Source organism: Lucilia cuprina, chromosome 4 (genome assembly GCF_022045245.1).
Source record: "Lucilia cuprina isolate Lc7/37 chromosome 4, ASM2204524v1, whole genome shotgun sequence".
Classification (NCBI taxonomy): Eukaryota; Metazoa; Arthropoda; class Insecta; order Diptera; family Calliphoridae; genus Lucilia; species Lucilia cuprina.
The window spans coordinates 51,697,206-51,706,674 of NC_060952.1; the positions used below are offsets into that span (position 1 = coordinate 51,697,206).

The 9,469-nt window shown below is 30.9% G+C and overlaps 1 long non-coding RNA gene across 1 annotated transcript; it reads left to right on the plus strand.

Annotated features, from left to right (window-relative positions):
* LOC111686648 lies at positions 1–5,661 on the plus strand. The gene is made up of 2 exons (XR_006940675.1): positions 1–389; positions 5,413–5,661. It is a non-coding gene; the product is annotated as an uncharacterized LOC111686648 (long non-coding RNA).
* The last annotated feature ends 3,808 nt before the right edge of the window (positions 5,662–9,469 follow it).

The following is a 9,469-nucleotide window of genomic DNA, read 5'->3' on the forward strand; positions in this document are numbered from 1 at the left end:
TAAATTACACTTTTGTCTTAAAAATTTTCTTAGAAACCTAAATGTTTTTTTATAATTGTGGCAACGCTACATAAATGATTAAGAGAAAAGGAAACTTCAAAAAACCTTATTTAATAAAAACAATTTTGATTGGTACTACCTTCTTTTTTCTACTATGACAAACACTTTATTGAAATAAATTTAATTTTCAGTAAAATTTTTTACTGATTCAATAAATGTTTTTGTTTGAGTTTTATTTTTTTGTCAGCATATGGAATACAAGAATAAAACAAGTTTTTGAACGTACTAAAATGAATTGATATAATTCTTAATTGGGGTATAACATTTAATTTATAAGTGTTTTTTCACAGTACTAAATAGTAGTTTCTAGAATGTGAAATAAAATTATTGTAAGTATTACTTTTATACTTTTTTAAAAATTTCAATTTTATAGAATTAGTAAATTTTTTGTTAAAATTCAATATATATTTTTTTAACAAAATTTTTATAGATTCAGTAAGAAATTTTGTGTATTATTATTGTCAAAATGCAATAAATTATTTATCTGTTTCAGATAAAAAATTTGCTTGAATTTCAGTACAAATACAAATAACTAGAAATGTTGCGAATATTTATTAATGTTTTTCGTAAATAGTATATTATTTTAATAAGAAAAATTCTGAAATCTGAGTTCAAAAATTATTGGATTCTAAGACGATCTAGCCATGTCCGTCTGTCTTTTGAAACACAGATGTTTTTTTAGTTGATGCAGGTTGTTTGGTATTGGGCAATATGGGGCGATTCGCCTAGTCCATATAAGGTCTCCTTCAGAAAATTACTTAAGCCCCCATAACTGACTAAAAGAAGAATATATAGCGGTAAAATTCTATAATAACATATTTTATTAAACCATTATCCCTTTGCAAAATGTTATAAGGATCGGCTCATATTGACCCTACCCATTTGCATTCAAAAAATGGAATAAATAATGACATGTTACTTCTCTGTGCGTTTCTCTATGCCATAATATGTGTAATAAGCAGGACAAGGATTTCTATGCAAATGCATGTTTTTAGTCAGTAACTCAATATAACTTTTAACTAGTTTTCGTTTTGAATCAAAGAATTTTCTACAAAATGGCATCGGTTTGTTGTTGTATAGTTTTGCATATTTTGTTATAAATGCAAGAATTGCATATTTTGCTTTAAATAGCATATATTTTGCATATTTCTAACATTTTTATTGCATATTTTTTAATTTTTCTAAAACAAATTGTTTTGTTTTTCTGTATTTCATATTTTTAAAACAAATTTGGTATTTACATATTTAGATTTTTTAAACAAATATTAACAAATTTTGACTTAACAACAAAATGAACATGATACATAGTTTTATTTAATTTTTAACATCACAGTAATGCGGAAGGTATTTTGAGTTTGTGCTGCTAATTGTAACGTAAAAAATATTGGTCCTTAAATTTTCGGTTCAGTATCAATTTCTAAGTCTGTCCATATAAAATGATAACTTGATGAAATTTTGTTCTTACCTCTCTCTCACGTTCATAATTCGCTTAAGAACATTACCAATCGATAAAAGTTGGAAGAAATATAATTTATACAAAAATACATTAATTCACCAAATTTTATTGGTAAATGAATGTATAAACGCCTAGATATTTCGCCCTTTTTGTTTTTTTATATTACGCCGCCATTTTAAGTACGATCGTATGTGCGACTTTTTTTGATATCCTTTTTTCCCACCTTTCCTTGAAGTCCGATCGTAACATATGATATATCAATATTTATGACTTGGATGTAGCTACATTTTACCCTTAGACAATTTGTATATTAGACGTAACATTCTATGCCCGACTTCTGATATCTCGGATCCTTCCCCAAAATCTAAAGTTGTGGCTATACTGGAATAAAGTACATTTAATTACATAAAATATAGGCTTTTAAAATGCTCACTTTTATGCCTAAAGAGCTATTATACATTTATATAAAAATTCCTGTATAGTTTTTAATACAAACAATTGTTTTAAATTAATTTCCAATAAAAAAATTGTATCCTACTCCCTATATTAACAAAAGAAATATCATTTTATTCAGCATTTAATTCTATTAATTAATATAAAATATTTTTATTGATGAAAAACTGATTTTCTGAAAGAGAGCTAGGATCAATTATGGATCGATCCTATTAAAATTTGGTGTTTGATTTATTTTCTTATAAGAGATAGATTTGAAGAATATAATCCTGATTGTAGTGTTTAAGAGGGAATTAATGACCTTGAAGCCATTTTGAGGAGCTCTAAAGCCCTATTTGAGGAGTACGGTTTTATGAGGGCTAGGGGAAAAATGGTCCGATTTAATCTATTTTCAAAAAAACTTTGTTCTTGGGTAAAAGAAGAAATATCAGCCTATTTGTATCGAATTATCCTGAAAATTTTGAATTGTAGTTTGATTACAAGTTTGACAAAGCTTAACCACTATAGTGCTGTAGAATATAATAAACTTTCATCTTTTTCGATATTATTTATATAATTTCTAATTGATTATTTGCTGTGAGAACAGTTGATAATGAATACATGAACATTTTTAAATATCTATGAAATAAATATGTGAGCATTTCAAAGGCCTATATTTCATATAATTAAAGGCTCTTTATTATTGTATAGCCACAATTTCAGATTTTGGGGAAGGATCCGAGTTATAAGAAGTCGGACATAGAATGTTAAGTCTAATTTAAAAATCGTCTAAGGGTAAAATGTAGCTACAGCCAAGCCATAAATATTGATATATCATATGAACGATCGGACATAAATGACGACGTAATATATAAAAAAACAAAAAAAGTGGTATTTCTAGGAGTGGCAAAAAATAATTTTTATATTTTTATAAATGTTATTAACATATCTTTAATTCTAGGGGGTGACTGAAACAACTTTTTTATACCCACCATCAAAAAAGATGGGGGGTATATTGTTTTTGTCATTCCGTTTGTAACACATTGAAATATTCGTCTAAGACCCATAAAAGTATATATATTCTGGGTCCTTATTAGATTCTAAGACGATCTAGCCATGTCCGTCTGTCCGTCTGTCTGTCTGTCTGTCTGTTGAAAACACGATAGAGTCCAAACAGAAGTAGCTAGCGAGCTGAAATTTTGCACAGTTACTTATAGTTGACTCAGTTCGTTTGGTATTGAAAATGGGCAATATCGGTCCACGATTTCGCCTAGCCCCCATATAAGGCCCTCCTTAGAAAATGACATTATCACCCATAACTTACTAACAAAAGCATCAATAGCGGTATAATTCGGCACAAACATGTTTTATGGGGACATAAATCTTTTCGTAGAATTTTATAAGGATCGGTCAATAATTGACCCTACCCCCCATATAAAGTCCCCTTCAGAAAATGACTTTATCGCTCACAACTGACTAACAGAAGCAGCAATAGCGGTGTAATTCGACACAAATGGTGACATAAATCTCTTCGTAGAATTTTATAAGGATCGGTTCATAATTGACCCTACCCCCCATATAAAGTCCCCTTCAGAAAATGACTTTATCGCCCATAACTGGCTAAGAGAAGCATCAATAGCAATGAAATTCGGCACAAACATGTTCTACGGGAACATAAATCTCTTCGTAGAATTTTATAAGGATCGGTCCATAATTGACCCTACCCCCATACAAAGTCCCCTTCAGAAAATGACTTTATCGTCCATAATTGACTAACAGAAGCATCAAGAGAGGTTTTATTTGGCACAAACATGCTTTATGAGGACATAAATCTCTTCGTAGAATTTTATAAGGATCGGTCAATAATTGACCCTACCCCCCATATAAAGTCCCCTTCAGAAAATGACTTTATCGCCCATAATTGACTAACAGAAGCATCAATAGCGGTATAATTCGGCACAAACATGTTTTATGAGGGCATAAATCTCTTCGTAGAATTTTATAAGGATCGGTCAATAATTGACCCTACCCCCCATATAAAGTCCCCTTCAGAAAATGACTTTATCGCTCACAACTGACTAACAGAAGCAGCAATAGCGGTGTAATTCGACACAAACATGTTTTATGGTGACATAAATCTCATCGTAGAATTTTATAAGGATCGGTCCATAATTGACCCTACCCCCCATATAAAGTCCCCTTCAGAAAATGACTTTATCGCCCATAACTGGCTAAGAGAAGCATCAATAGCAGTGAAATTCAGCACAAACATGTTCTACGGGAACATAAATCTCTTCGTAGAATTTTATAAGGATCGGTCCACAATTGACCCAACCCCCATACAAAGTCCCCTTCAGAAAATGACTTTATCGCCCATAACTGCCTAACAGAAGCATCAAGAGAGGTTTTATTTGGCATAAACATTCTTTATGAGGACATAAATCTCTCCGTAGAATTCTATAAGGATCGGCCCATAATTGACCCTAACCCCCATATAAAGTCCCCTTCGGAAAATTACTTTATCGCCCATAACTGGTTAAGAGAAGCATCAATAGCAGTGAAATTCGGCACAAATATGTTTTACGGAAACTTAAATCTCTTTTTAGAATTTTATAAGGATTAGTCTATAATTGACCCTATCCCATCTATAAGAAAACGACTTTAATGCTCATATCTACCTTAAGAAGCATATATATCACAATAATATTCGACATACAAAAGTTTTATAGCAACTAAAACCATTTTTATAAATCTTATAAGGATGGGTCCATTATTGTCTGACCCCCCAAATAAGGTCACCTGTAGGCAATGAATTCATCGCTCATTAGTACAAAATTCTACATAAACAAGTTTCGTGCGAGCCAAAATCTCCCTATCAATTTTTATAAGGATCGATCCTTATAATCCTTATCTCCCATATAAGGTCGCCCTGACTTTAATGCTCATATCTTCTCATAACATATATATAAAGCAATAAAATTCGACATAAAAAAGTTTTATAGGAACTAAAATCATTTTCTTGAATTTAATGAGAATGGGTCCATAATTGAACCTACCAAGGTCCCGTTCTGAAAATGATTTTAAGACTTATTACTGACTCAAAAATGTGAGTACATCAGTAAAATTCTACATAAACATGAATGATTTGATGGTGGGTATATAAGATTCGGCATGGCCGAATATAACACACTTACTTGTTTGTTTATAGAGACCGACCCACTCTAATGTACATTCACAAAGAAATATTTTTGGTACATATTTTTGACATTTTTAGTGTATATTTTCCCTTTTTATAGTGCATATTATAAGCGCATATTTTAATTTTTTTGTTCATGAAAATCCTTGCCCTGGTAATAAGTAAACTTCATTAAAATCAAAGATGCGAAATCCGTAAAATGCTGCTTTATTTTCATTCCTAATTCTTAATAAAGTATACTTAATAAATATTTTTTTCTTTTTTACAGTTTGGGATGGTTGGTAGCGCAAGGCGGGAGTGCCACAGAGGTGTTTAAATGTCCATCAGGATCGATGATAAATGCTCAAAAAACTTGTAATGTATTGTAAATATGTATTGTTACAATAGTCAAATAAACGTAGTTCCATTTAAATTATATGAATAAGTGTTGTTAAACATCAAACATTGTACTTCAAAATGAACCAATTTAAATGAATAAGTTTAAATAAAACCTAAACAGATAAGATTGTATATTTTTTATATATTTCTTTTCATAAACTTTATGTACCTTGAATATCCACCTTAAACATTTTATATACATTATAATGGTCGACTTGATTTGACTACTGCTTGTCGTTTTGGTCACCAGTGAACATTGTGTTTAACACGTGCTTGCAATAGCTCTAGCTCGGGAGGCCGAATACTCTAGAATGTATCACTGTGGAAAAAGCTTAAAAAGTGAAAGTTTCGAAAAAAGGGTTTTTTTCGCAAAGCACACTAACAGCGAAACTTCAATATACCCAAAATATTGCGTGATGAAAACATTTTGAAATTTTACATGTTGAAATCATAAAGCCGCGATAAAATATTAGCATATGATGTTTGAGCGAATAGAAACAAATTTGATAAATTTTAATTTTTTTCTTTAGCGAATTTTTGCATTATAAATAAATTTTAAATTATGAATTTTATCGGTAATTAATCTGTATATAGAAAGAATTGATTTGCATTAAAAATTTAATAAGCCGTTCAAAAGAGCGACTTATTTATTTTTGCATTAAAGACGTTTTTCATTAAAAAATTTTAAAAAGTTCATTCATGTAAATATATAATTTTTTCACTTTGGGAAAGAGAAATGATATGTTCGTGCGTCACTTGTGACAATTATAAAAGCAGAAAGTAGATCTACTTTTGGATTCAATGCTTTCTACGCTTTTGTACTTGTAACTTTCAGCATACAAATACTTTTTCGACTGAAACGTATAATGCGAGAAAGCGTAGAATGCGTGGTGTAAATCTCCAGCTTAAGCGTCGCAAGCGGCGAACGACATTGCTAGCAGATTTTTACATTTATTATTATTTATTTAATAATAATTTATTAATTAAAATGAGTTTAATACAGCCAAGCGCAGAAAGAGAAACTGTTACTGTTAGGAAAAATATTTCCTAACTACGTTTGTTATGATCAAATATAACAAGTAAATTTTACAGATAAAACATATTCAAAGAAAAATATTTATTTCTTCACAAAGATTAAATTTTATTAGTATAAAATATTAAAAAAAGTATTAAATTTTATGTATTTTTATTTATTGTACTAGTTCTTTGCATGTTATTCTCTTGTTTGCAATTTCTGAAACAAAGCGACATCAACCTATTTTGTTGAATGCTGTCAAGCAATTATACATATTTTTTACGCTCTTGCTATGAGTTTTATTTAATATCGGGTTGTGTACGTGTGAATTGCCAAAAAGTTTCATACCTTACATCTGCTTATCTGGCTTTCGATTCTCCGACACTACCATCAACGTCGGAGCTGATGAAACTGGTCTAAGAAAAATAAGAAAATCTTAATAATTTGTGATGCCAACTCCCATCTTGTAGCTTGAATCATTGATTCTCTTAATACTTAAGACTTGATCACATCGAACTTTGGTAACAATGCTACCTTCGCTAATAGAATCAGGGATGAAGTATTAGATATAACTATATGTTCAGAAGAGCTTATAAATGAAATTCAAGATTGGATAGTTTCAGATGAGCACTCCTTTTTTGATCATCGGTACATAAGATTCCTTTCTAAAGAATCGTTTATGTCAGGACACTTTTCAATGTCGAAATAAAGAGAACATAGACGCCAAAGTAGAAATGCTTACAAGTGCCTTGGTTGAATCGTTCGAGGAGCCTCATTATGGTTATACATGAGATGAAAATTACAACAAACATATTGACCATATCGCTTATCAGATTCCAGGTATTATGAGGAATCGGTGCATCTTGACCCGCCCATTCCATTATCTTTCTGGCACATTATTACTTTTGCAAGATCCCTCAGAAGTGATCAACCTAATATTTCATACCATGGAAGAAAAGATTTAGGAAATTAGCAATTCATAATGAATATATTCAATATTTATTCACCCCATAAAATTAATATTAACAAATAGTGCAATATTATCTTGAAATAGTTTATAAGTTTTAGTTATAAGTTTAGATTTTAATATTAGAACTAGTTTTATAAAAAGAAATATTATTATTAGTAAATATAAAATTAAGTTTTCAAATATAGTTTATCAAACCCTATTCAATTTAATCATAGTGTATAAATAAATTAAACTTCTTAAAAAAAGATAATGAAGCAATAAGCAACAAGAACATCATTATTAAAACAAAAGTTTAAAAATATAAAATAAACTATGTTCTCTTACAAATTGTTTCTTTTAGTTAGTGTTCTTTTTACTTATTGCTTTGCTTATGAAATTTTGTATTAGCACGAATTAAGAGTAAACTAATATGTATTATTTCCACTCACCAATTTTACATCGCTGTCGCAGAGGCCTCTGGATCTTATTTATGAATGATGATCGACTAAATGATAGAGTTTATCAATGGAAAAATTCTTGCATATACGTAAAATAATAAATAATAGAGTACAAAAATATATGCTATATAATTTATAGTATTTTAGTTAATTACAAATTTAGGGTTTCCCTTATCATTGAGAATTATTAGAAACTTATAATTTTACAATTATTTTTGTTTTTATATATGTAAATTCTAAATTTCTTCATGTAACTTTATGTGAATAGAATAGTATATTTATAATCATAAGCTTTGGAAATTTGCAACAACAAATAGTTTGGATTAGGTTATAGTATAATTTGTTTCAGAATTTTAAATATTAACAAATTTGGGTTTTAAATTTCTAACAAATATTATTCGAGGTGAAACAAAATAGGCAAATTTATAGGATAGATATCGTTCGATCAAAAGTATAGATATTATATAATCGGGTTTCTTGAATTTTAATGCTCGAAACAATGTGATCTCGTTTAGTACATAAGTGGTTGATCTGTGATGGTTGTGATCTTTTCTTTTAGAAACTTTTTAAAAATGGATGGAATATAGTATAATAAGTTTGTAGCAAAACTATAAAACTGGTGAAATTTTTAACAATATATGCAAGAATTACTTAATGGCTGGCTATCATTTAGTCATATAATAGATGATGATTAACCTGATAAGTAAATTTCGACTTTAGTTGAGGATCCTACATATCTAATTTCACTTGCTTACCAGCCAATTCTGCATTTATATGTTTGATGTTTATATATGTTAGGTAGGCAGGTCGTCCTCGCGATGTCATCACTGGGGACACACTTGGGTCCAGTATTTTGATCCCTTTGTGATACGTGAAACGAGAGAAAACGGTCGGCGTATTAGTACACTTCAACCTAATTACTCTGGTTTCCACCGAACCAGTTTGTCGCACGAATATAGGAGTCTATCTTTCGGATATTTACCTCCGATAGATCCGCTAAGTCATGCAGAAAATAGCTACCTAGCAGACCCATTCTGTGATCAGCTAGTGCAGGACAATGACAGAGGAAGTGAGTTATACTCTCTTCTTCCTCTTCATCCTGGCAGCTCCTGCAGAAGTCGTTACTGGGTAAGTTTAGTCTTCTTGCATGGAGTCCGAAAGGCCAGTTACCACTGCCGTTAAGTTCCGTAGATTAACTCTCGGAATGTAGAGAAGGGCTTGGGATCTTTGTGGGTCGTAAGATGGCCACATGAACCTTGCCTGTCTACAGGTGGCTTCAGTCGACCATCTGCATTGCGCAAGCTCATATAGTTTTTCACGTATCGAGCGTTTGAAGGTTGAAGGCGGTATACCGACAAAAGGGTCGGTATGCTCTCTTGCAAGCGAGGAGCCTAACTTGGCAAGAGAGTCCGCAATAGTATTACCAGGAATTTGCTGATGTCCTGGAATCCAATACAGTCCTATTGTGGAATGTTTCGCCATCTCGTTAAGGGATGCCCGGCATTCTAGGACTAAGTTTGACGTC